Raw genomic sequence first — 27,903 nt, 5'->3', positions numbered from 1 at the left:
ACACTCCTTTTGATCTGCCCTTTGGTTACCTTCAAAGTTATGGTTTTCGAATTTTTGAAATTTTTTCGACTCATTCTATCTTTTGTTCATTCAGGAGCATTTTATCAGCCACATATTGAAAAATTTTTGCGGGGGAAAATTTTTTTCGAAATTCTTCACTCACTACAATATCCCGCATGAGTTTGTTTGATTTCTTCCTTTTTCCTATACTTGTAGAACCAACTGGAGCGAATTCAACGACACCCCACGCGACGTTATATCTCACTAGTGGAAAGCTACATTAACTTTTAGACGCATGGCACCTACCATCGATTGATATATAATTTATAGTTTTCAAGTTATTCTGTTTTTAGTGATCAACATTTTTTTCGCGACACTCACAAATGAAGACGTATTCAACATCAAAATCCACTAAAATCTACGATGTTCTCGAAAACACTTCTTTTTCTTCAACTGTGATAATTGACAGTCCCGATCTGGGTTTAACATGACTTGTAAAGCATATTAATGAATCTAACCATGTGATGTGGGAAGCATAGTTGAAGATCGCAACGCGTGCAGATAAACACTAACGAAGCTCTCCAATCACAACGCAATGTACACTGAATCTTCAGCGAGACAGTTTAGCATAGACAAATACCAGGGTGAATTCATCATTCAGTCTAACAATGTACGAGTACGGTGATTTCGATTGCTTTGGCATAAATCTGTGGGTTATGACGCCACAGAGAATGTTTTCTCACAAGGATGTGGACACATGAAACAGGTTATTTTCCGGGTCCGTATATAGTGGGTATTTGGTTATTCAGGGAAAGGTCTTAAAATAAAGCATTGAATTGATTGCAGTTTCAATATTTTATGTTATTGTTTCAGGATTATTACTTCTTTTTTTTCAGCCCATAACCTTCGTGCATGTTCACTACTAATACTTATATTTCATCGTACTCTGTCAACGTTTGTGTGAAGTGCTCTTATACACTCAAAAATATTCATTCAATAAATTGATTCTCAAAAAATTTTGATTCTGTCAATTTATTGAATCTCCTAAAAAAAAATCAAGATTTCTTCAAAATCACAATTCTTTCAAAAAATCCAAATCCAAAATCTTTTCAAATTTTACAATTTCTTTGAAATAATTAAACGTATTTAAATACCATTCCTTCAAAAAATATAATCATTTTTAATTAGTAGACATAAGATGTACCCCGACATGGTTATTGTATTGTTAGACTATAAAACTGATTAATGATAGATAAACTGTAATTACGGAAAAAGTTGGATTCGATCAGCTATCACGCTTAACACTGCCATCAAATCTATCGGCGTGTACTATTCTTTCAGTTCTTCAATTCCTTTAAAAAAAAATAATAATCACAATTCTTTCAAAAAATACACTTTCAAAAAAATCTTAATTACGTTCAAAATCCGCTTTGGTAAAAAAAAATAATTCTGTTAAAAATTCACTTTTGTTAAATATCATGTTATTCTTTCAAACATATTTCAATTATTCTTATGAAAAATACGAATGATCACGATTCTTACAAAATATTTTTTGGATTTCTTCAGAAATTTGATATCCTTGAAAAAAAGTTCTCATTCTTCACTCTTAAAAAGTTTAATACTTTTAAATCTCAGAAAAATTCTTCCAAAAAAAATCATTTTTATTTAAAGAAAAAGACAGAATTCTTTCAAAATGCAGTCGGTCCCGCTCAAACGAATACCACACTTACGTAGATAAAGTCCACTAGCGCTAAAACTTCTCCCACGGAGACAATGTTAAAATTTCCCGCTTAATTAATATGATAATTTTAACGAATTTCTCCGACTTAATTGAATATTACGCTTCACACGTCAGCTGTTAATACACATCAACCACTATACACATGTTTTTACTGAGTGAAACATTTTTGAAATTATTAAAAAAATGTATTATAAGGTTAAGGTAAATACATTTGAGAGTAGGTACTGGCCTCCGGGTATTCCGGTTGTCTTCAATACGTGCATTTAATTATTTCATTTTTGTTCTCTGTTGAGCCAATAGAGGACGACACTTTCCTAATGAAAAGTGAAAATCTTCAGTACAGTATTGTGTGTAATCATTAAAATTAAATACAATTTCATTTCATTTTCGATGCCTGATTTATTCGAGAAGCTTTATTAATATTGATCCTTCATCGGTTTTCTAATATACAGATTATACTAACGTTTTAAAATGGCAATTGAATTGTTCCCCAGCAAACTCGGATAAACCGCTTTATCGTTGTGTTGGAATCACTGATATGCGATTAAGCCGGACCGACTGGATAATCTTTCATTACGAAAAATAATATAGGGCTGGGAATCTTAAAATTTTTAACTGGTCAGTCAAAGAATTTCGATCGATTTATCGAATTTTAATCGAATATTTTTCTTCACTATATAATATTAACTGATTCAATTAAAATATTTTTTATTCATTTCATATACTTATTCTTCAGTTTAAACAATTATAAGGATTAATTATGAAATCAAGGCTTCTCCTGTATAAAGCAATTTAAAATGCTGAACGGTATTTGCAAAGGCCACAACTGCCCAACGGAGTGGCTGAAAAAATAATTTCTGCAAAAATATGTTTGTCTTGTCTTATGAGACGCCCATCAAACTCAATTTCAAACTGAGATTCCTGTATCACCTATTTTCATTAGACATGTATATCCCCAATTCCGAAAAAAATTGATTAAAGCAGCGATTCAAATCTTTTTAAATTTGGTCACTAATGTTTTGTCTGCCTACTACTACTAAACAAGACATGCATCTCGTTCATATTCCTCTGCGGAACTTCTAAAGAATTGGTACGTGTTGGAATGTGTGTGTGTAGTGAACCTCCGTGAAGTTTGTTTCGGTGTAATATTTGTTATGTGTAGTGTTGTCATCTGCCATCAAGTTTTCTAACTATGAGTGAAGTGTAATGATTGGATAACTGTATTGTTGTAGGTCTGTTGCTCTCTGTGGTGAGACTTTTTAACCGGGAGATTGGCTCGCATTCACGCCTCGAAGTTAGGACCCACAGAAAACCAACAGCCGCTGTGGTGGTCGAGTGGTTATAGTGCCGGACTCGTGATGCGAGAATCTGGGTTCGAACCCCACAGTGGTGGTCGGCTGAAGTTGGTTTTCTGTGGTTCCCAACTTCAAGGCGCAAATGCGAGCCGATCTCCCCGTTAAAAAGTCTCGCCACAGAGAGCAACAGTCCTACAACGGTAAATCATTCAACCATAACACTTCACTCATAGTTAGTAAAACTGGGGGCAGATGACAGCACTACACATAACAAGCATTACACAGAAACAAACTTTACGTCAGGTTGCACTACACGTACACGCACATTCCCGCATGTACCGATTCGTTGGGGGTTCCGCGGAAGGAGGGGGGGGGGGTTTCATGTGTGGTGTAGCAGTAGTAGGTAGGGGCTCGGGGATCCATGATGTTCTTAAGTCAGCCACCTCGTTGGGCAATTTGCCTGTTGTGGCGTTGTATTTGTATTTAACTTCAGCCGCTATGGTGACGGTGGGGTTTGAACCCGGGTATACCGTCACTATGACCACTCGACCACCATAGCGGCTGACTGACTGCAATAGGACTTTCCAGGAGGTAACGGGCGTCTTATAAATGTGCCGTTTTTCTCTCCCTTAAAGGTACGGTTCCGTACGAGCTGAGATATCCAATTAGAAATTTATAATTTTGGATAAAGGGAAATTCGAGTTTGATGAGAGTGTATGAGTGTAAGTGTTAGTGTGTGGGAAGAAAACGTTATATATAAAAACATAAGTTAAGACATCAGAAATTGGTTTCGTCAAATAAATCAAGCTAAATTAAATTTTTTTTCTGCAAATTTTAATCCGATAGATCAAGTCGATTAACTCAACTGGAATTTTGAAATGATATTAACATTTGATCGATTAATCTACCCAGTTAATCGATTAATTGGACCATCCCTAAGAAAATATTTTATTCAAATAATGCAATCTCCGTCATGGAAATTTTGATTTCGGAATCAAAACTTCGAATCTCTGTTACAAGACCTATAATAAAGAATCGGGACATTTTAAGTATCGTATCATTCGGATAGCAACCATCTCGATTTCATTAAATACATTAGCAAAGTTTAACAATCACTTCAGCTTCCTACTAAAGTATCTAATGATCGCAATAAATTTACTTCTTATTTATTCATTTATGAACATATTACACAGAGACTGAAACTAATGATGCTTGGGCATTCCAAATTAGTAGACATAAGATGTACCCCTACATGGCTATTATTAGACTATAAAACTGATGAATGATAAACTGGAATTGATGGATAAGAGTTGGATTTGATTAGCCATTGCGCTTAACACCACCATCGAATCTATCGACGTGTGCTGTTCCAATTCCCATGTTTCTCTCCGTCTGTTCAACATCATCTCAAATCGATCTCGTTACTTCTAACAACGTTCCAACAATCCATGTAGAATATTGTTATATCCGATGTAAATGGGTTAGATGCCAAATCTCTGCGGAGAATTCGGATGTGGGACATTTTGAACTGCATAATACGATGAATGTGTATATTGGCATTATCTTAGATAAACAGTCAAAATCAGTCGTAACGACACCTCGACTATAGCGTCAATGACTGACAGTGAAGAATAATGTTAAAGAACCTTGCTTATAACGTCGATGGAAAACCACAACGATCTCTGATGCAACGACAAGTTTTCGACGCTTGTATTCAAAGAATTTTAGAGCTTAGCACAGGACGCATAGCGCCTCCTCTGTCTGCCGACCAGATACGCAGTATTTCAGCTATTATGATCCGTATTTTACATTATTCCGTATAATTACGGTTATTTTTACGACTGAAAAGTTATATTATAAGTAGTACAAAAATGTATTCATATCACCTGTCATCCGTCATTTATATATATATTTGTTATTATTATTCTTATTACTTTTTTTTTGGTGAATTACTTGAATTTGGCAATTCTTTTGGGTAAAATTGACAACCTCAATTTGTTTGCAAATTTATGGGCTATAACTGACTGTTTTACTTGCTCTTTAGAAAACATTTTTCCATGATTGGCAACTTTTTGCTTTTTACAATTTTTTTGGCTGTGATTGACAACTTTACTTCTCTTTGATAATTTTGGCGATAATTGGATAATTGGTGATATACCATGTGAATCCCGATTTCCGTATTTCGATGAAGGAGATATGGTCAGCTTACGTATTTATCGTGTCGTGTGCATTGATACTTTTTTACCGGAACACATTTTGCGATGATACCCCTTGGTACGCCGCATTTGACTCGCGGGCCGGAGGTTGTGCACCCCTGTTCTAGCACATCGGCGGTGCTCATTTTAACAGTCCGGACGCAGAGAGCGTTCAGACCCATATGATCCCCCCCCCCCCCCCCGCTGCGGTCCTGGGATAAAATCACGATACGTACATAACATGAAAATTTATGCATTCTCCATTTTTACTTTGAGATTTGGAAGAAGGATCGCAGCACCATCAGAACACGAAACACACATAACTCCGGCAACATGAATACGTTAGTCACACATGTTGGAGAACACACTTAGAACACGCATTCTTCATGTACCAATTCATTGGAAATTTTACATGGGAATATTTACTACATAACATGTACGATAAAGAAGCACAGTAAGCTGGTCTATTGACACCTAACGATTGAAAAAAATATTTATTGTATGTGTGACGATTATTTGCTTATTGGCATGACGTACTTTACCAATGGCCCGCGGGTAAAATTTGGCCATTAGAATCATCTAATGTTCTTCGCGACAAATAACAAAAACACTCTAGAAAGAACCCATGAAAGATTTTCAAATCATTAATGTGGTCCGCTGCATATTTCCAAGTTACTTCAGTGGTTCGTGGCACACACTTCCAGATTTTACATTGCACATTTAAGCTACCAACGGTTCATATCAATATAACTTAAGCGACCCCAAGCACATTTCCAAACCACTGGAATGACCCTAAGCACTTCTCCGGCTCACGTAAGAGTCTCCTCACACAGAGATACTAAAATCTGGCGACTAGTAGAAAACTCTGTATCCAGAGGATCGAACACATTTCTATGCAGCTTCTCCCACGAGGATATTGATGTATTGGCGACGAAATATCCTACGCGATGAAGCCACTCGCGACATTGCGTGCTAGTCGAACGCAAGAAAAGTAATGCGACTCTTGAAATGTTTCGTCATATTTTCGTCGGCCAAGGTTGTACGAGGGATACCCGACGATGAATTTTGTAACAATATATAAACAATCGTTATATATACAACTTATATTTTCTCTACAGAAATGTTCTCTGATGTGTTCATGATGTTCAGAAATGTTCCTAACCACAAATCTCTCTCGAATGGAATGCAAATATAGCCCGCGCGCACTTGAGGGATAACCTCGTACCCTTCCATCATAAACACAGTTTTTTCTTCATTATGGTAGCAGCTTGTCAGCTCTTATATTGAAAGAACATAAAGCTTCTTCATGTTATAGAACTAATACTCCCTCCAGATATTGGATATTTACAACATGAATTTCACTTACCGTAATTAAGGATTATTAGCAATCACTCATCAGGAATGTCATCTCACTCACAGATAATAAGCAGATTTATTAATTCCAGGTACGTCTCTTTTCTAATTCCGTAGAATGCAAGGAATTGGATTCACGTTGGCCGTAATGAATAGGGCACGGTGAATGTTATTTTCAATCTATTGATGTACCCATAATTTTCTTCTATTTTCATCTTTCTGCGGAAATACTAGTGTAGGATGATAATTATAATAAATATCATCAATTTCGATAATAGAATCAGTAAAACTTTGATTTTTTTCCTGCCCCTGCTTTGATATTTTTGTTCAGTAGCGTCGTGTGAGGGAGAACGGGCAACTCGACTCCTACAAGTCAACTCAACTCTCAAGTTGAAGTTACTCGAGTTCGATTTGAGTATCCCCGTGGGAAGAGGCCCTAAGTTTCACGGCGTACACTTTCACGTTTCTTAAGTGGCCGGCCGGCGCATTATCGAGATCACTGGACTGGCCAGCGGCACGCTTCGAGATCAATTGAATGGCTCATGTTACACTTACATATTACTTTAGCGAACCACGGTAATTTCATAGATCACTTAAGGGGCTCTTGGCATACTTACAGATAACTTAAATTGCGCGCGACACATTTTCAGATCGCTGAAGTAGCCCGTGGCACATTTTCAGATTGCCAGATTGGCTCGAAGTACATTACCAAATAAATTAAGTGGCCCGCGACAAAATTCCAAACCAATGAAGTGGCATGCGCTCTCTGAATGTCCAATCACCCTTGATTTACTCCTATTCGTTCAAAGGGAAAATTAGCATGCCGACCGTGATCGGTTACTATGAGTGACGAAAGTAGCAACACGTCACGGAGGGGAGGGGGGAGGCGTAGTTCTTGACCGAAATCACCGTATTTAAATTCGTTTCTCGAATGTATGATTCAAATACTCGTATTTTTCTCGCTGAAATATTGTCTTCCTACTTACAATGGAATAATAACTTCATGTCTTCAATATTTGATTGCATCTGATTATATTTTTATACATTTGGTATTAAAACGTCACTTCTTCACGGTTGTAACGATACTTCTGTTATAACGACGAGCATTCCTGGAATCTTCGATGTTGTTATAAGCAATTTTGACTGGCAACAATATCTAGTCGAATAGAGAATTTGACTTTGAGTCCATTTATCTTTACGGACTCTAGATAAACAGTTTTTTGTTTGTAGTGGACAGTGGGGGCTTTCCGACTTCAAAACACCACCGCAAAAGTTTCTCTATTTTTCTCCTTTTCTCTCTCTCTCTCTCTTATCATTGCATTTATTTCAGCTTTCTTTCTACGAATGTTTCATATTTTTTATCGTCTGGAAGTTCGCCATCTTTTGATGCTTTTACCGAAATCGGAACGGAATCTGTTTTCTACGATTTGTTCTCACGCAAACGAAAATTTATGTATGTTCAGACCTCACTGAATCAGTATAAAATATACTGGTAACTTGGAATAAAACTGATGCATGCGAAATCCACACTGACAACAACTATAATACAGTCAATAACTCTATGTTTGGGAGTGTCTGAAATGTACACACGAACATATTTGTAAGAAAAGTCTGAAAGTTTTTTTGTCAAAAAAAAAGAAAGAAATTAACAGTTAGTTAAATACTCAAAACTGAATATTTACGAAGTCAACATGCACTAAGAATAGATGCGTCAGAAGTGCACTGTATAGTCTTAAGTAAGTGAAATTTATACTTTTTTTTAACTTCTTGAGCAATAATGGTCATGAGTATTTTTAGGGGACCAGCCAAAAATATAAAAACGTTTTTGATCAACACTGTATCATCTGCATATAATGTGTAAGTTTCACAAAATATTTTGGCTTCACTGTGCACTTGCATGTATTTTCGTGAAGAAAGAACCCATTTATCCAAGATGTAATTTTTTTCTGAAAAAAGCTACAATTTTCATCGAATGTTTTTTGCTCGCAACAGGAGAAGTTATCAACCACTTTTTATGAAACTCTGGGAAATTTTACACTGAAAATGAGGCAAAATGAAACTATTTAATAATGTAATTGAGGTGATATGAACACTTTAATTGAATGGTTTTCAATTACACTTGCGCAGGAAATGGCAATTTATTTTTTCATAATTTGTTTGCGAGGTATATAGCGCAACTTATTTAAAAATTCTGGAAACTCAGAAAGATGTCAGCGATACAGTCAGCAAAAACTCATCCAAGTTATTTACTGAAAGTAGCAGGATGATAGAGGCCATTCCTAAAAGAAAAAAAAGTATCTCAATTATTCTCTGTGTGTTATTTGTTTATATCCTTCAGTGATTTTTTTTCTTTTTAATTTTGACATCATGCATATGTCGTAAGTTCAAGCATCTCTCTTGTATAGCGTCAGACGCACGCGTTGGTTGATTCGCATAATGCTGGCTTTTTCCAGAAATAATAAAATGACAGGAAATGATCGAAATATCGATTTGTAGAAAATCTCGCCGTCATTCAGCTGCTTTCAGCAAGTAACTTAAATTACAGCTCACGATATCGCATGTATTTTTCTGAGTTTCAAGAGCGTCAAATGGAATTTTTATGTGAGTTTCACTATATAAGGAGCCATTCAAGTATTACGTAAGCAGATTTTCAGCCATTTTCGAGCCCTCCCCACTGCCAGCAAAAGTCAGCAAAACACTGATCCCCCTTCCCCCCCCCCCCGTCAGCAAAATTCAAAATTTCGTCAGCAGCTTAGAATATTTCATATCTTCAAAAAGGAGTGGTTGATGACGTAAGAAACCTACAAACCCCCCCCCCCCGATGCCGACGTAAGTTTTCGTAAAAAATTGATGACTTTTTTTTAAATTTTGTGTCCGTCCCCTAAAATCATCGGTGAAAGAGTCAGACCTGGAAAGTTACTTGTCAGGTAGACATAATAAAGTTGCCACACAGTGAATAGCTTACGCGATTAAATGCGATTCTTAAATTTCAATGTAATCGTTGTGCATTACGCATCACTACTACTTAACCATATACGCACCTCGTAGAGATTGCTGTTTACGAAATTTCTAACGAATTGGTATACGCCGGAGAGAGAGAATTTTCATGTATGTATTCTGAATCTAACATGAAGTTTGTTTATGTGTAATGCTTGTTTTATGTAGTGAGCTGCCATCTGACATCGATTTTTTCAACTGTGGGTGAAGATTTGGCCATTGTGGGCCTGATGCTCTCTATGGTGGGACTTTTAAACGGATAGATCGTCCCTCATCGCGCCTCGAATTCGGAAACCACAGGAAACTAACTGCAGCCGACCGCCACTGTGTGTTACGACGGCGGGGTTCGATCCCGGATCCTCGTTTTGCAAGTACGTCACTATGACCTCTCTACCACCACAGCGAGTACATCACACACTACAGGAAAATAATGACAAAATAAAAGCATACTGAGGGAAAATATATTCAGATGTCTGGATAAATTACACGCAGATCAGAAAACAGTTAGTCTTCAAATAAATGCAATATGAGAAGCCTCTAAAATATATATTGTTGTGTGGCTGAAATACATACAGATTAGATGCATGTATTTTGGATACAAGAAGTTTTTCGTACACTAAGACAGTGAAAAAGAATGTTTCAGAAAATATGTCATACGCAGATTAGTTTCCCGTATAAAAAAAAATTAAAAGTAAGTTAAGATAATGCTTTGTGTAAACGACACGTGCCGGAATAACCGTCTCAATATTTCTAATTCTCTTCCACTCTTCTAATACAGGGAAAAAGTTATATTTGAACTTTACTGAGATTCAGACGGAATAAGAAATTCTAACAAAATAATAAATTGTATTCACTTGTCTAAGAATATATTTTAAAAAATGGAAAACATAAAAATATAAACCATAGACATACAAAACATATATTTACGTAAAAACATATTTAGAAGTGAAAGAAATGCATCTGCATGATTCAGGTCACGAAGCCGACGACGTCTTTCTGCTCTAGAAATTCGACGTAATTTTCTGAGCTCTACAGAACGAATTCGTAATCGGCTTCTAGAGAATATGCACAGATACATATAAGAATTCCTCCGTTGTGAAATAAATGTGTATACATATATTGCACGCCACGGAAATTAGATGCATGTTCAATATGTTCAGCGGAACATATTGAACATGCATTGCGAACAACACAATGAAGTTAAGTAATCTCTGAATAAAAAAAAAACATAATAAAATAATATGCAGATCCAACTTTCAAATTAAATCGATTCTTTGGAAATTTCTTTGAGGATAAAACATCCATTTCTATGAGGTTTCTCAAGCAGTAAAACGGAATAGACTCCATTATGGGTAGTATTCATGTATGTTAAACTGTTTGCTGAACTCTTTATTCTATTTGCTCATTCTTCGTGTAACTTAAAAATCTATGTTAACGTGCAATTTACCAGTTATGCTAATCTGCAGTTCTAGTAACTACCTCTTGTTATTTCCTGGCCCGTTTGTAATGTATTGTTATCGTTGCACTCTATAAATATACTGCATACTTTTATTTGCATGTGAAACAAAGTGTGTTATCCGTAGGGTTAGTTATAGTGATTAAATTTTTAGAGAATTAAACAAAAAGTGTAAGTGTTCTTAAGCTTTTCCATTCCACGAATCTCTCGTGCTAATAAAGTGAAGTCAATAACAAATGTCACTGACCTCTTGCAGCACTACTTAACCGTATCTGCAACTCGTAAACATTCGTCTGCAGAATTTCTAACAAATCAGCACATGTCGGGACGTGTAGTGTGACTATACGATTACATGCGCGAGCCTATAAAATGCACTAGTTCTACTACTTAACCGAGCATAAACCTCGTACACATTCCTCTGAGGAATTTCCAACGAATCGATACAAGTCGGAACGTGTCGTGTGAATGTATGCATATGCATGGCCCTAACATATATATGGTGTTGGAGCTATGATTGTTTGGATTCTTACTAGTGCAGCCATCTCGGCTTCATATTTTGAATTAAAGATGGTTAAAGTTTTGAATTTTCATGTTGTGTCAGTATGATGTTGAAGGTCTGCCTGGTCTCTGCGGAGAGACATTTTTCGAATGGAAGACTGGCTCGCTTTCGCGCTTTGAGCCTAACGTGCTAACGCAATTAGGAAAAATGTAGTTTTTATTTAATTGCAATTTTTAAATATTTTAAACCGTTTACGATCGCGGACGTAATATTGCGTCCAAACGCCAGTGGAATAAATTAAAACAAGTTCTCTGTGTGCCATTCCTCTCTCTCTCTCTCTCTCCACCATCGCAGCTTCGGTGTAACCCTATTCACTGAAGTTCATCTTTCTCTCTTTCCTTTCATTCTATTCTCCTGTTAATTATCCCCCACACACACATATTTGTCTTTCTGATACGTACATGTAACAGTGCAAAAGAACATGTAGGTTGAGGGTGAAAAGAGGAAGATATAAAATACTCTCTTACCTTCACTTTACCTATACTTTTCTCATTTTATATACATTTCTCTTTTTTCCTTCCGTTTTCTAACATGCGGTTAGGTTAGGACGAAGTTACCAGATTTATCGCAGATTCGTCAAATAGAGGTAATCGAAATTTGTCGCAAAAAACTTGCGAAGTGCCTAATTGATAAAATATTGACAAAGAACATTGTTGGGTATTAACAAAGCGTGTATCACAAGAGTTAATCATCAACTGTATTTTAATAAATTTAAATAAATACATTTATTTAAAAAAATGATACAATTTTCAATTAATTGTTTTGGGTACTGTATTTATTTATGTTGTCAGATTTGAGATTGTTTCCTGTTCTTGCTGCTGCTGCTGCTACCATCTGGCTTCCATATTTAGAAGGCATAAAATGCTTGAATTTATTTGTTCTGCGAGTATCATGTTGTTGGCATGCCCGCTCTCGTCGGAGAGACTTTCTGAAATCGTAGACCGGGCTCGCCCTCGCTCTTAGAAATCAGCAGAAAATCTTCAACCAACCACTACTGTACCGCCAATTCGTCTCAAACTACTTTACGGCACACCAACTGATATTGCCTTACGGCGATTTCCAACCAGTAGAGATGATTGGATAATGAAGATGCCATCTATCGGTCGTCGTCCCAGGTTCGGTATGTGAAGAACACGTTTCTGATTTACGCCGAATTCAAACCCGTTGATGATGACGGTAACCTTCATAGTGGAAGACGAGTATTTTACCACTGCACCACTAGGACTATGCCTTTCATACCGGTTCCTCACGATGAAATCAAGCCTGATGGACATACGTCCACTACTAAACCCCACATGTACCTCGTCCATATTCCTCTGCGGAATCTCTAACGAATTGGTACATGCGGGAATGCGCGTGTACGTGTAGTGAAACCTGGCGTGAAGTTTGTTTCTGTGTAATGCTTGTTATGTTTAGTGCCGCCGTCTGTTTTTCTAACTATGAGTGAAGTGTAATGATTGAATAATTAATCGTTGAAGGCCTGTTGCTCTCTGTGGCGAGACTTTTAATGGAGAGATCGGCTCGCATTTGCTCCTCGAAGTTGGGAACCACAGGAAACCAACTTAAGCCGACCACCACTATGCCAACGGTGGGGTTCGAACCCGGATCCTCGCGATGCGAGTCCCTCATTATGTCCACCCGACCACCACAGCGGCGATGCGCATATGACCGCACAGCGGTGGACTCCTTGTACCAAACAGCACCTCCCGTTCTTTAATATTCAATTATTTATGAATAGGCTGGCTATGTTTCCTCGCGAAGAATGAGGAAAATTGGGATCAGGAATGAGGAGAAATGCATGCAATCGCCAAAAACTGTACCATAAGTAAGGGGCCGTTTAGGAATTACGTAAGCAATTTTTTAGCCATTTTTGACCCCCCCCCCCCCCGTTAGCAAAATTTCGTCATCAGCTCTGCCCCTCTGAATCCTAACTCATACTTTCATAAAGGATGGTTGCTGACAATGATCAGCATTATCCAAACCCCCCTTCCCCCTTGTCATCAAAAGTCAGCAAATCGGAAACCCCTTTCCCCCCTCCCCCCATCGATGACGACGTAATACGTGAACGGCCCCTAAGGCAAAACAAAATGAATTATTATGAAAAATAACCGGAAAATCCCAAATCGGAAGGAATGAAAAGCTTCTGCAAATTTCAGGATATTAAAATGCATTTTTATAAGAAATGAAAACGTATCAAGAAAGATGATAACTATGTGAGATGAATATTAATTTTCTTTATTCAACAACAACAACAACAAAAACTGACAACACGACATGACAACGTCGAAACTTGTACAAAAAGAGAAAAACAGAAACACAAAAGTACACGAATTCGCAACAATTGCACGGTAGCCCCCAAAGAACTAAGGTATCCTTCCGGTAGTTCTACAAAAACTAATATAATATTTGTTAGTCAAATGGCAACACTCAAAAATTTATCAAAAACTTGTTAATTGATGGTTAGGGTTATATAATTGATATATTTATAGCCTAAAAATTATTATATTATAAACTCTTAGTAGCTGATAAGATTTTCACGGTAATAATTTGATGAAAATTGACAATTCGGACTTGAAGACCATCGTATGTGTGAGCTTTACCTCAACGTTTCTCCAATACTAGTGATTGGCATCTTCAGGTTCAATCGCAAAATCCAAATTTTAAGGGGTCTCAGGTATTTATGCCCTCGAGTGGCTCGGCCGGTTTGACCAATCCACTCGAAATCATAAATATAACCTGTGACTCAGGAAGATTTGACATTATTTACAGTTTTTCAATTTCTCATGAAGATGCAACCACTAGTGTTGGAGAAACTTTGATCAAAGACTCATATAGACGTCGGCGGGGACACTGTAAAAAATAGTCGGTAACACAGTAATAAATCGGGAATGAGATTCATATGGTCATCCTATTTATGAAGGAAAGTTTCACATGCGTTTAGTTAAACGACACTGAGAGAGGACCTAAACGATTTATACATATATATTTTTTCAAAATGGCAAAATGTGTATGTTTTGAATATACGCCACCGTTGACTGTACGCAGAAAATTACGGCATTTGATTACACATGTGATGGAAATATTTGAACAAAGAAGCTACGACAAAACTTTAGCGGAATCTTCGCGAATTCTGATTTAAACCATAACGTTAATTTATATTATTATTTATAATGTTCTATTATTAGGAAACGTAATAATTCCATATTCAAGACAAAAGAAAACACAAACGGAACGTTCTAGATTGCAAAAGAAAAAGGGAAATAGTTTATATTGCGCAAAAGGAGTAGCAGTAGAGTCCCTGGTATTATGTGCAAGTCCTCGAGGCTCTGAGGAATAAGAGCAAATAAGAAAGAAAACTCTCCAAGAAAGAAGTGCTAATGAAATCCGAACGAATTTCTCCCAGATTCTTCGAAAAAAAACACACACACATCCACATTTATGTGATATCCCCATGACGATAGCCATGAACTCAAAGCCAAGAGAGACAGACACAGTATTTTTCCAACAGGAGAAAAATAGTAGAAAATTCTTCTGCAGAGAAAAGCTGTAAAAACTATGCTATAGAAATGAATAAAAACCTCCGTTTTTATGTCTTCAATCGTGTTTTGAAATTCTCAAAAACAGCAAAATAACATAAAACTGAACATAAACGTATTTAGAGATGTTAAAAACACATATTTACGACCCAAATAAACAAGGGATGGAAAATATATTCATACCTAAATGCACAGGAAATAAAACATCATGTTAGAGTTTATAATTGCTTCTTGTCTTTTGGTAAAATAACGTTTTTTTTTGGGTAATAACTGCATGAGAATAAATACATGCAATTCTTATTTTTATGAAGATATATTTCATATCTTTTGCATTACAGAAATGAATTACCAATAAGCAAAGAAAATAAAAATAATAATATTCTGCCGTTGGTTTCATTAATAATTCAATTTCATAATTACCTTCCTTTAATGTTTGAGCGCTGATATGAAAAATGCATCGGAGAAGATGTACGAGTACGTGCTTGAAAATTAATAATAACGGCAAAAAAAAATTATGATTAATGACACGAGGTAAAGTTTCTTTTCCCTGTAAAAATTTCATGCGAGAGAAAATCTATATTGATTCGTTCATAGTAATAAGTTTGTAAAAGGCATACACAAGCAATCTTACGCTTGACACAAATAAGATATTGATTTAGTATCAATAAGAATATTAATGAGTCCATTTTTCTGCATTCTTGTTTTTATTTTCTTCTAAATAGTTGAATGGATAATTAGTTTTATTTGATTTTTTATGGGTTTTGCTTAGCATAGTTATCTCGAATACTCTTAAATTTTAGGATTACTGACCAAGAAAAAGATTGAGATAAACAGTGTTATGCAAATTTTGTTTCATAATTGTGGAATTTTTGATAGTACAGTCCATGCCGCTTATTGTGATCACGTCGGGACGCGGTCTTTCTGTCAACAATATATAAAAAAATCCCGTTTGCGGGAATGGACCACTGTAACATTCAAAAAGCTGGTGCCCCTGATTTTTACGGCACTCCGGATAATGCGGTGGAATACGGAATACTTTTTACTGTCTTCTTCATTGTTCGGCTTGATGGAAAAGAGTGGGAAGAAAATGAAATGAATGAAAGGAGAGGATTAAAATGGGACATTTTTCATCAACTGAGGATGAAAAGGCACTGTTTTGATTAGATGATGAATCGCGAAATGATGAAACGGTAACTAGTCTGTTCCAACAGTATGCATATTCGAAATTACAAAGTGTGTTGTTCAAAAGGTACAGTCGACCTCGCTTTATCCGATATCAACAATTCCGATTAAGCGGGGAACAATTCCTATTGCCATTTTACAATGTTAGTATAGTTTGTATATTAAAAAATAATGTATGGGTAAATATTAATAAAGCCTCTCGAATAAATCTGGCATCAAAAATGAAACGAAAATTATTTATTACTGCAAGGATCACAATGCCTAATATTTTTACTTTCCATTAAAAATGTTATTAGCGTCTATTGCCTCAACAGAGAACAAAAATTGAAATAATTATATATATATAAATATATGTACTTTTTTGAATACTTGGAGGAATACTTACCTCAAATATATTTATTTTGACTTAGTAACGTAATTTTCTTTAATTGCGAGTGTATTAACAGTTAACTGCGTAGTATTGGGTTGGGGGGAAAATATTTTCCACTTTTCTATTTCTGGACTTTAAAAAATAATCATATTAATTCGGTCTCTAAAATTTATTTTCTTCAACTAACCGTTGTATAATTACAGGTAGGATCCAGGTCAAGCCTCGACCAATGTGAGTCGAGCAGTGGCGTAACATCAAGACGTTGCCCGACTCTGTGCAGCAAAAAAGCTTTAACGTAATGATAATATAATAATACAACTACGAAAGATTGTAGTGACATTCAAGACCTTGCAAAAATAATTTTCTGACCAGTGACCAATCTTTAATTCACCCGATTTTGCCAAAATATTTTTCCTTTTGCCCACATGCATATACACACAGAAACATGCATTACGCCCTCTGTGGGCCCGGGAAATTAACTTTAATTCTGGTTTTGTCTGGAAGTTAAAATTGTCATATTATGCGGGGAAACTATAATATTCTCCCTGTGTGAGGAACATTTTGATTCCTGAGGTTTTCATCCGTTTAAACAGACCGACTCTTTGTATTGCCAAACATCGAAACTTTCGAACACACGAATTTTTAGTTTGTTGGTCTCATTTTTACTGGAATATAAGGGCCTATAACATTACTCCACTCAAAATACGTGAGCGAAGATTTTTACCTGGATTCCATAAATGGGTGTGTTGCATAGACTTTCTGCTCATTTATCGCTTCTCATTTGAAGTTCAAAAGAAATTGAAGAACAAGGAAATAATGGAAAATTTTATGTCCCCTCAGCATTTTCTTGGACCAAGTTGGTTCCAAAAGTCTACATACATACACGGGATGCACGGTCATTTCCCTGACTCCAAACACTCGGCCATTAAAATCACGCTATTAATGAATAGTGACACGAGAAGCAAAACTCCGACTCTCTGACACCAATTAGGAATTCATTTTGAAAGCTTGTTAAAGACGGAGAGAGTGAGGGGGGAGGGGAGGGGTTTCTTAATGAGTGGTTAACGAGGTTCTGTGTTCAGTTTGGAAATTAATTTCCCTAACACGACACGTCGCTCTTGACACGGAGCGACTCTCTCACCCCTCATTCATTCATACCAGGCCTAATAGGTACTCCTTTTTTTTTTCCTTGTCTTGCTTTTCGTTCGCCTTTGGAAATTCCCTTAACTAGAAAACCCTTACATTCTTCTCACCTCACTTTTCCACCTCAATCGTTGTCTTTTCTCAATGATGTTTAGAATATGCTTATGTAGAAAAGTGGAGAGGATTGATGAGAAAACGGTGGGAAAAAAGAAAGAAATAAAACAAAGAATCAGCGATTCCTTTTATATATATCTCCGCCTTCCTTACTATCTTATAATTCCATCATCAACGCATTGGTCTCTACTAATTGCATTTCCCTGGTCCTGGAATTCTCTTTTATAATATATATATATAATTTTTTTTTTCTATCTCTTTTCACGGCTTAATTCTCTAGGCAACGCTTTTTGAATCAATCGTTATGAGATTATCTCTCAACCAAACCACTTGTCTTCTCTAGGAGAAATTTCCATCCCGCACCACTATCTATCTCCGAAGATGAAATTATATTCAGCCGTACATGTTCCAATACATATTCACTCTGAACTAGATTAGCGCATTTCTATTGTGTTGTGGGGTCTTTACCTCTCCGTGCAGTGATGTAAATTAAATAATAATAATAATAACAATGGTGCAAGATTCTCTCACGATGATTTCTTCTCGAGAATTTCACTAGTTGCTTTAAATATGAATATCAAAAAGGTTGTTGGAATTTATTCGAGTGAAAAATTTCAAATACAGGCTCGGTTTCGATTGAAATCCAACAAACGAATCTAATCTGCAGCATCAGTGGTATTACTATATTGATTTACATATTCAAATGTCTAAGGTGAAGAATCATGCATATTACATTAGCTGTGAATTATACCTATTAATTCAATACAATTTTAAAATAACGTCTCAATGGTATAATATAAAATCATGTTATTTTAATAAATTTATACACGGTGGGCAAAAAAACCGTAGAAATTATAAAAATTCATAAAAACCGGAAAAATAATCAAAATTAAAAACGGTTTGCAGGGTTAGCATTGCTAAGTCAAGGCAATTTTTTTGCCTGGGGGAAAAAAAACACCCTCAAAAACAGCTGATAGGTGGCGCTGGTACGAGCGACTTATGGGGATATATGCAAATGAGACGGATATGAGAACTTTCGCTCCTATTCCACAACCAGTTCACCGTTCTAAACCATGTATATGGACCTGCTGCACTCTGCCGTTGCTGGATTTGTGACTCGCCTGCAATGTGTTATTCCCTGTAATGGTGGTCATGTGGAATACATACTGCTGTAATAAACGATTATTTGGAGGCATTGTGTTCGTTATTTGCGCATCTTTTCTTATGTACGTCAGCGCCACGTATCGGCTGTTTTTGAGTTATTTTGTTTCCTGTCTCAAAAAAATGTCTATGACCTTAGCCATGCTAATAACCGTTTTTTATTGCTGTTATTTTTCTTGGTTTTTATGAATTTTTAAACATTCGACGGAGTTTTCGCCCACCCTGTATATTGGTGTTTTCGAAATTCAAGCATATTAATTGCATTTTCAGTGACGTAAGAGTTAAAATAAAATGCAGATATGCATAGTGCCCGATAAATTCGTGAGATATTGAAAAACTCATAAATACTGAAATAATTGGTATGCTTGATTCTCAAGAAGGAGGATTTTTTTTTAGTATGGAAAAGAATTTGGTACAAATTCTTTATAATAGAAGGCACTGAACAAATCACTGGAAGTACAGGGCGTCCACAATTTAAAGAACCTATTTTAAAGTAGCCAACAGCCGAAACCTTTTGTGGAGGACTTCAAGAAGTGATGGGAATTAGTTTCAGGGGAAAAAAAATTGTTGCACATGTCGCCACCAGAAGGCGTTTTATTAAGATATGACACATTTAGGCAAACGTTTACAATTTTAATAATTGTTAAACAATTTACAATTGTTACTGCAATAAAACACGTTGCACGTGATGGCCATCATTTTCAGATACCATGTGAAATCGCAAGATTTCATGTTCCACTACTGACCGAAGTGTGTGCGGGGAAATGCTCAGCACGGGGCGTGAAGCGCTGCCTTTAAGGTCAGGTAAAGTCTTGGACTGTCACGACTTGCCAGACGTTTCAAACGCCCCCAAAGCCAAAAATCGCATAGATTCGACTCATGACTTCTTGCCAGAAATATCCCATCTCGATGTCTAAAAAGAAAAGAAAAAAAGGCTTCTTGGCCTGGCCCCATATTTTCCGTAAAATAGAATAAGGAACAACCTGTTATATATAGTAAATATTTGACTGCGGTGATTATTCAACGTCATCGGTGTCTAGGGTGCAGTATTGGCAAACCGGCAACATTTCTGTCATGTATATGCACTCCACATATAGTTGGTTCAGTGTAATACTGTCATAAATACAAATTTCAGACAGAATCTGTCAGAATACATCTAGACGCATATAAATTGCTTACTGTTTGTATATATGATAACTATAAAATGTTAAGGGCGGGTTTTTTTTTTCTTCTCTACTGCGTATAAAGCGCCAAAAAATGTTCGCGTTACGAGTTTAATATTTGCTTGCTGTTTATGTGATAAATTAAATTCTGCTGAACAATTCTGCTATACGTCGTTTTGAAATTTATACCTATAACATGTTTATGGTCTGTATCAGTTTTAGAAACGTATTAAACCAGGTATACACAGCTTTTCAGTGCACTGAGTAGATATGTAGCATTTCTACATAGCCGCCGTGGTGGTCATAGTGACGGACTTACATTGGTGGTCGGCTGAAGATGGCTTTCTGCGGCTCCCAACTTCGAGGCACGAATGCGAGCCGATCTCTCCGTTAAAAAGTCTCTTCGCAGAGAGCAGGCAGACTAGCAACACGATACTGACATAACATGAAAATTCAAGCATTTCCATCTTTACTTCAGAAAATGGAAGACAGATGGGCAGCACGAACACAAAACAAGCGCAACTCGGCAACATAAATACATTAGGGCCACACATACACTCAGAACACTGATTCTGGCATGTGCCGATTCGTTAGAAATTCCGTAAAGGAATGTGTACGAGGTGCATGTACGGTTGAGTAGTAGTAGTATTTCTACCGGTCGCAGGCCAGAAACTTGTATGAGTAACTTATTAGGGAATCCTCAGAAGGAGCATTTATTTCTCTATGGAAATATATATATACATCGTGCTTCAAGGATCACCATTAACATCTCACGAGCAGAAATTTAGTGTCCCTTGCTTACAATAAGTATTTGACACTAATGAAAATAATTAGCATATTATTAGCCAGAAACTTGTATACACTGACAATATGACCTTCATTTTACAGGATATTCCCGTATAATTTTGGCAGTCCCAACTTTTTAATGGACTCTTTCCAACTTTTTCACGGGATTTTTTCACGGGACTTTCAATTTATTTTGGCTGTAGCTAGTAATCTTCAGTTTCCATTAACAGTTTTTTTGTAAGTATCCTGAATTTTATGAAGGAAATGTGAAAACAGGCTGAATATTTATCGTGCTATGTATATTGATACTTTCCGACCATTCGTGGGCCGGAGGTTGTATTACTACTTATTATTAATATAGAAAAACGACAGTAAAGGGAGATGATTTCTCCACTGTCGCCACGTTGAACCCAATTACTTTAGTTAAGGAAGGTTGCAATGTCGCTACATCAAAGCGTGTCAATTGTGTCCGGTGAGGAAAGATAAATCCGCGTCTCTGCATTAATACGGTTAGTGCACCTGCACAATTTTCAGTACAAGTTCTTTTCGGCAGCTATCTTTCCTCATTGCGTGGGCGTGGGCTGAGAATTCGGCACATCCCACTTCTGGCACAACTCATCCGGCAGTGGTACCCATGGTGATAGACCGGAGTTTGTACTTAGTTTGAAATAAAAAAAGAAAGAATTTGTTGCAATTAGAGCTTCCAAAATAGATGTTGACGAAAAATCTGAGCGGTTAATTGTTGTTAAAGAAATGTAAGTGAAAGATAAAATAAGAATAAAAAACGAGGAACACAAGTCAAAGGAAAAGAATCGCTTTGAACTTTATCTGGTCCGTCTCAAGCTGCGATTGAAAATACACGGTGCGGCTATTTTCTTAAAAACATTCTGTGAAACCCTCCGAAACATTATTTGGGAACGTGTGGGTTCAAAGGCTACCGATACGGGATACCTGTTCATAAGTGAATCCCGTAGGTATATGTTTCTATTTACAATAGTTAAAGCTGCTTATCATTCGAAGCCTTGCGGTTGCTCTGATTAATGAACGATAGTGACCGTTTGCTTTTAGCACGGGTGTTCTTGACCATTTATGTTCCTCATGGACCGTTTGTGCCAATAAGACACAGCCCAGAGCCCTTCTTTGAGAATAAGATGTAAATCACCGACCCCTTTAAAGAACAAAATTCAGCACATAGTAATGTATAAACATTAAGTTTTGTTCTCATCCAAACTGGTGCAAGCAGATCCCCATGAAACCTTTTCAATGACTCCCCAAGGGGTATCTCGACCCCTGTTGAAGCACTTCTGCTCTAGCATCCATGCGTCGTGAATACCCCCATCTCCGTATATAGAAAATCTGTCGGTATCGTTTTCCTGGTTTGACCATTTCAGCTCATTAGAAGAGGCAAAAATCAAGACTTTCACTTCGACAAATTTTCCTCCAAGAGGAGAAAAATTTGAAAATTTCCAAAGTATAGTGAAAATATCTGCAACTGTTTCCCACCAGCTTCACTTATACAGACATCCCAATGAATATCTCTTCCACAGTCGACTTTAGAAGCATACATGCAGTAACAAGAGGTTTTCAAATCACATGCGATCACTCAAATTTCTCAATGGATGGTATGCATAAAAAATAGGAAAATTACTTTTTTTATGTAGACCCTGTGTGCTAAATCTTCCAATCATTGAAATGTAAATGCGACTCTGAGAGAAAAAACCCATTTCTTTAAAAAAACATTTTCAAATGCAGTATTAACGGAGATATTTGACTTTGCAGTTTACACCATTTGTCCATAGGCAGAGATACGGGGGGGGGACTATGCATTTGTCGCCAATGACTGAGGGTGTGAGTCATAAATTGCGAATAATTGCGTATGTTTCTTTAGTCTACCGTGGCAGTGATATCTGCAGTGTAAACAATTTGGGAAACCGTATATAAAATATATATGTTTTAAAGATGGTACAGAATAGAAATTCAATTTTATTATATCCTTATGCAATTTCAATATTAGCAGATCGAAACAACCACATAGCTCACCTTTGTCTCTTTCTTTTCTTGTAATTTTTTGTAATTTTAAATTAGTTTCAATATCAACCGCAGAATATATATCCATTCCTTTCAGACACGTATCGTGAAAAATTCGTATAAATGCATGTGACCCGGGGTGAGTAATTTCCGGCCCGCGAAGGGGGTCCCATCCGCCCACGAAAGATGTTGTGGTGACAAGTGCAAGCACACACATACTACAATAAACATCTGCACTAACAATATTTCCATCATAAAATATATGAGAAATTGGGATCCCCATACGGGATAACACAAATCATCGGGAAAAACCAAAACCACCTGTCAAATGTAGGAAAGTCACCAGTTGCGGACATAAAACTGGAAAATTTAAGTAAAGTTGTCAATTATAGCCAAAACAATTCTGTGAAAAAAGCAAGTGAATTTGTGAATTGCAGGTAAAACATTTCCAAACCAAGTAAACTAACGAATTATATCAAAATAATCAGAAGCAGGTGAAGTTGTGAATTACGGACAAGGAATGTCAAAAGCAAGTACATTCGACATGATCAGCCAATATAATGTCAAATTCAAGTGAAATTGACAATTAGAGAAGTTGCTAAAAATTGTCAAAGGCTAGTAAAACAGCCAACTATCGCTAAAAATGCTGAAAAGTCCCCAATGGCGGGAAATAGAAAGCTATGAGAGAAGAATATATTAATAATACTATAATATTATGAAAAGGTGAAAGATGAGAAGTTATTGAAAAATGAATTTTCATAATATTTAATTTCGGGTTATGTGTATAAAGCACCCTTTTGTGGCGCGATACACTAACTTTTGAAATTTTTCATTGAAATCTGTTTGTAAAAAGTTTTCATTGAAAGCTGATTTCTTTATTTTAATTTTAATTTTCTCTTTGATGCATACTATTAATAATACTATAATATATATATATGATGAAAAGTCATGAATATCACTATACAATTCAAGTCACATGTAAGCCTGCCTCGTTGAAAATAAAGGGGTAAAACTGGATATTATATGTGTAAAAAAGCAGTACTGCCAAGATGCGTACGACGTAAAATACTGGCCATATGGTCACGCACGAAATAAAAAACAGTTTTCTGCCTCATGACCGTGAGGAATATCGCATATCTGGTCCATGGACAAAAATGGTTGTGAACGCCTACATATCAGCAGTGCAGTTGTTTCTCCTCGAGAGGCTTTCAATGGTGTGGAAACAGTGATTAGTAACGTTCATGTGTATTGCAAATAATTAAAAAGAAATAGATGTGTTTTTTAAGTAAATTTTTTAATGGCATTTATTTTATAGAATTAAATGTGAGCATAAAATGCTATAGTTTCTTGCATAATTTTTAAAAAATTAGTTGTGTTTATGCATTTTCCTAATGCTTTATTCTTTTCTTTATATATTCATTCCATTATTTTATAATAAATGAAAATCTATTTTCTGAATTTTTAAAGAAAACAAGTGTTGGAAAGAAATTTCGAGCTGAAGTTTCCAATCATACCCGGAGGTATACTTGAAAACTTCCGAAAGTATATACGGTATCCGCTCGTAAAACAAATCGTAATTCCTGTCTTCTTTTTCTTTTTTGCTACTGAAGTTATCCACTCTACGTATTGTATGTACATAATACTCAGTTTGCTTCAGGATCTAGTTCTTCAAATACAATTGCAAGGAAATTGCTCAGCTCAGAACCCCCCCCCCTTCTTTCACATTATCCTCTATCTTATTTTTTCCCCCACTGTATATTTCTCGAAGTGTTACTACTACTGCTTTTTGGTAGAAAATGTCTCTCTTGAGGGTACTCATTGAATCATGAACGATTATTTCTATTTGTTGCAAAGCGGAAACTGCTGCCTAACCATCATTGTAGGCAGACACTTACTATGAAGGGAGTTAAGTTAAAAACAAAAAAAAAATGAAATAAAATTCAAAGAGAGAAAAAGAAGACACCCATCCACAAGAACGGAAAAAAGACGGTTTTGTTTTCGGCAACGTCCACGCAACACTCAATGTTATTTACCCCCGAAGGCCTTCAACTTTTTACTCATCTCTTGTGAATAAACGCTCTTTCAATTTCTTAACACTCAAGAATTAGGCTTCCTTTATTTAAGAATTTGTCTTCATTTCCTACATAGTCAAAATTTCTTTCGATTTTTTTGGACCAACTTGTGTACTAAAATGATTAAATTACCTAACATATCAAGTTCGAGCAAATTTTATAAGCAGCAAAAAAATTACAGAATAGAAGTATTTTTGAGAATTGGTTTCAATTAGTTGGATGAACGAATAGTTACGTTTAAATACACCAGTGGACTGAATATGTTACGGTAAAGATGTAAATCGGTAATTATGCATATCAACCTGTTTACTAAGACCAATTGTTTCGGTGAGTTTGATAAATTTATCATTTTTACCGGCGAATATGCGTAATACCTAAGCGTTGTTGGTAAATTTTATAAATTACCGTAAATTAATCAATTTCCCGGTGGTTATGCATAATAACAAAGTGGCGTTGGTGAAATTGATGAATATTTGAAATGTCGCATATATCTGCGATTATGCATAATACCCTAGTGAAGCGTGAAACTTGATAAATGCTAAAAATTGCACGTAATGATAACTTGATAAAATGATGCTTAATATCGGGCTATGATCGTGAAATTTGTCAGTAATGATTTCGTTGTATAGAGTTCTGGTTATATAATTCATTCAATGGGGGTTAATTATAGCTTGCTCCGATTGTTGAATCTCCGATGTTGAATTCTTTAGAATTCAATAAATATTCATATGTTACAGTGGGGACTGATGGTAAACGAACAAAAAATTGTAATAAAAGTTTGTTGGATCAAATAATTTTTTAAATGTCCGTTATATCGGGGCACAATCTTAAAAGTTGTTAAACACAAGTTCATTATATTGAGGCTCGTAAGATTTATTTCAAGAAGAAGAGGATTTATTTCGGGGTGTTCCGAAAAATTCGTTAAAACAGAGCTTATTATATCCGGTTCAGAACCTGGCTCACAAGTACGGTCTTCTCTAAATAACAAATTTTTCATCAGGTAATGAGACCGATTTGTCATATGTATGAAAACGATATGACTATTATGGTAATAACCAGCAAATATGATAAAGTTGGTACGATTTGTCATGTTTAATGTATAATTGTCGGAGGAAATTATACATTTATACATTACGGAGAAATTTATCAAACTTACCAAAATGATCGAAGATTATGCGCAATATCCGGTAATTTATGCATAATAACCGATATTTATGCATGATCACTGGATCTATCATAGATTTATCGTAATATATAATGACCGGGGACCAAAGTCTCGTTTGCCCGAATTTCGAAACATATGAAGATACGAGTTTTTCGGACTTGACTTGACCAATTCAAAATTCATATGATAGTCAGGAACTATTTTGAGAAGTGATCTAGTCGAAGCCCTTGAAAATTTTGTACCGCTAAATTTTAGTAGTTTATAATTTTATGATGGGATCCGCGAAAAATCGTGAGTCTACGGCACGTCTCCAACAATGGAGTTCACGGTTCGCTACAGTCGCTTTAGTGGTTACAGGGACTGATCATGAATTTATAGCTTTCACTTTTCAGTTTCTTAATCAACACGCATGAATCCGACATCGCGAATAAGTAAGGGCCTACATATATAGCACATAATTTCCGTCACTCACCCATTCAATAGGAATATCTCAGAGGAATGTTAACGAGGTACATGTGCAGTCTAATAGTAGTAGTAGCAATTTTACAAATGCTCTGAGTGTTCTGCTACTTCCACCGGAAGAAGCGGTAGGAAGTATATATTGTATTTTGAGTGTTCACTTAAAATTGCTTTTTTACTTAGATCATCATTCTATAGTCATGTGACAGTCGTATCGAGATGCTTCTTTTTCATGTCTCTTACAGGTAATTCGATGAGCTGCTTGTGGAAAGTTCTTACTTGCGTGGTTTGTTTGAACCACCTTGAAAGAAAAAAAAAGATAAAGTATTGGCGCCACCCCCTCTTCCCCAATAAAAAACAAACAAACAAGGCTCTTTTTCTTTAGTTTCCTTGCAATATGAAGCAACACGCTAAGAAACCAACTTACGTTGAAGCGAGCAAAGAAAGAAGATAAAAATCGAAATATTCAATTACGTATTCCTGACACAGTCACATCCGTGTGACAACATTCCAATATTGTTCAGTCTATCTGAATTATTGGCACTATTTCCGTGACATTTAGACCAATATTTCAATTTGCAATTTCAAATTAGGGATCAAATATTTGTATGTAAGTTACAAATTTTGTAACCCTACCTGCTTCATGAAAATTGAATTTATTTTCAATTGCATAAAATGAAATTCCGTAAAACAGATCCATAACGTATATATCATTTTATAGTATACGTGCTCGGATAAAAATATTTCGCAATCACCATATTCAATTTTCTGTTTCGAACCTTCGTTTTTATTGTTAAACACGTCTCGAACTCTATAATAAGAATTTCTGTGTTTCTTCTCTTGTCTCCACATGAATAGATATCCATTTTAAGCCATATCACATTAAGTATTGTACATAATATTTTCATGAATATTCAAAACATGCATACAGCTAAATATGAGTCACAAATTAACTGTTCAAGCTCATTTACAGTGATAGTTGTCACAGCGTCTGGGGACTCCCACTGTGAAAAATGGCCTTCAAATTTCCCCCATTAAATACAAAAAGCCACAAAATAAAGCGATTGCGGTGTTAGTTGTGGTTTTAGTTGAAAATTTAACTAATTTTGCAAACTGGTGTATACAAAA

This window comes from Pholcus phalangioides, unplaced genomic scaffold (genome assembly GCF_987345545.1).
Source record: "Pholcus phalangioides strain wild (caught in Gottingen) unplaced genomic scaffold, Ppha-v1.0 ptg000014l_1, whole genome shotgun sequence".
Classification (NCBI taxonomy): domain Eukaryota; kingdom Metazoa; phylum Arthropoda; class Arachnida; order Araneae; family Pholcidae; genus Pholcus; species Pholcus phalangioides.
The sequence above is the reverse complement of the archived record's forward strand: the minus strand, read 5'-3'. Positions refer to the sequence as shown.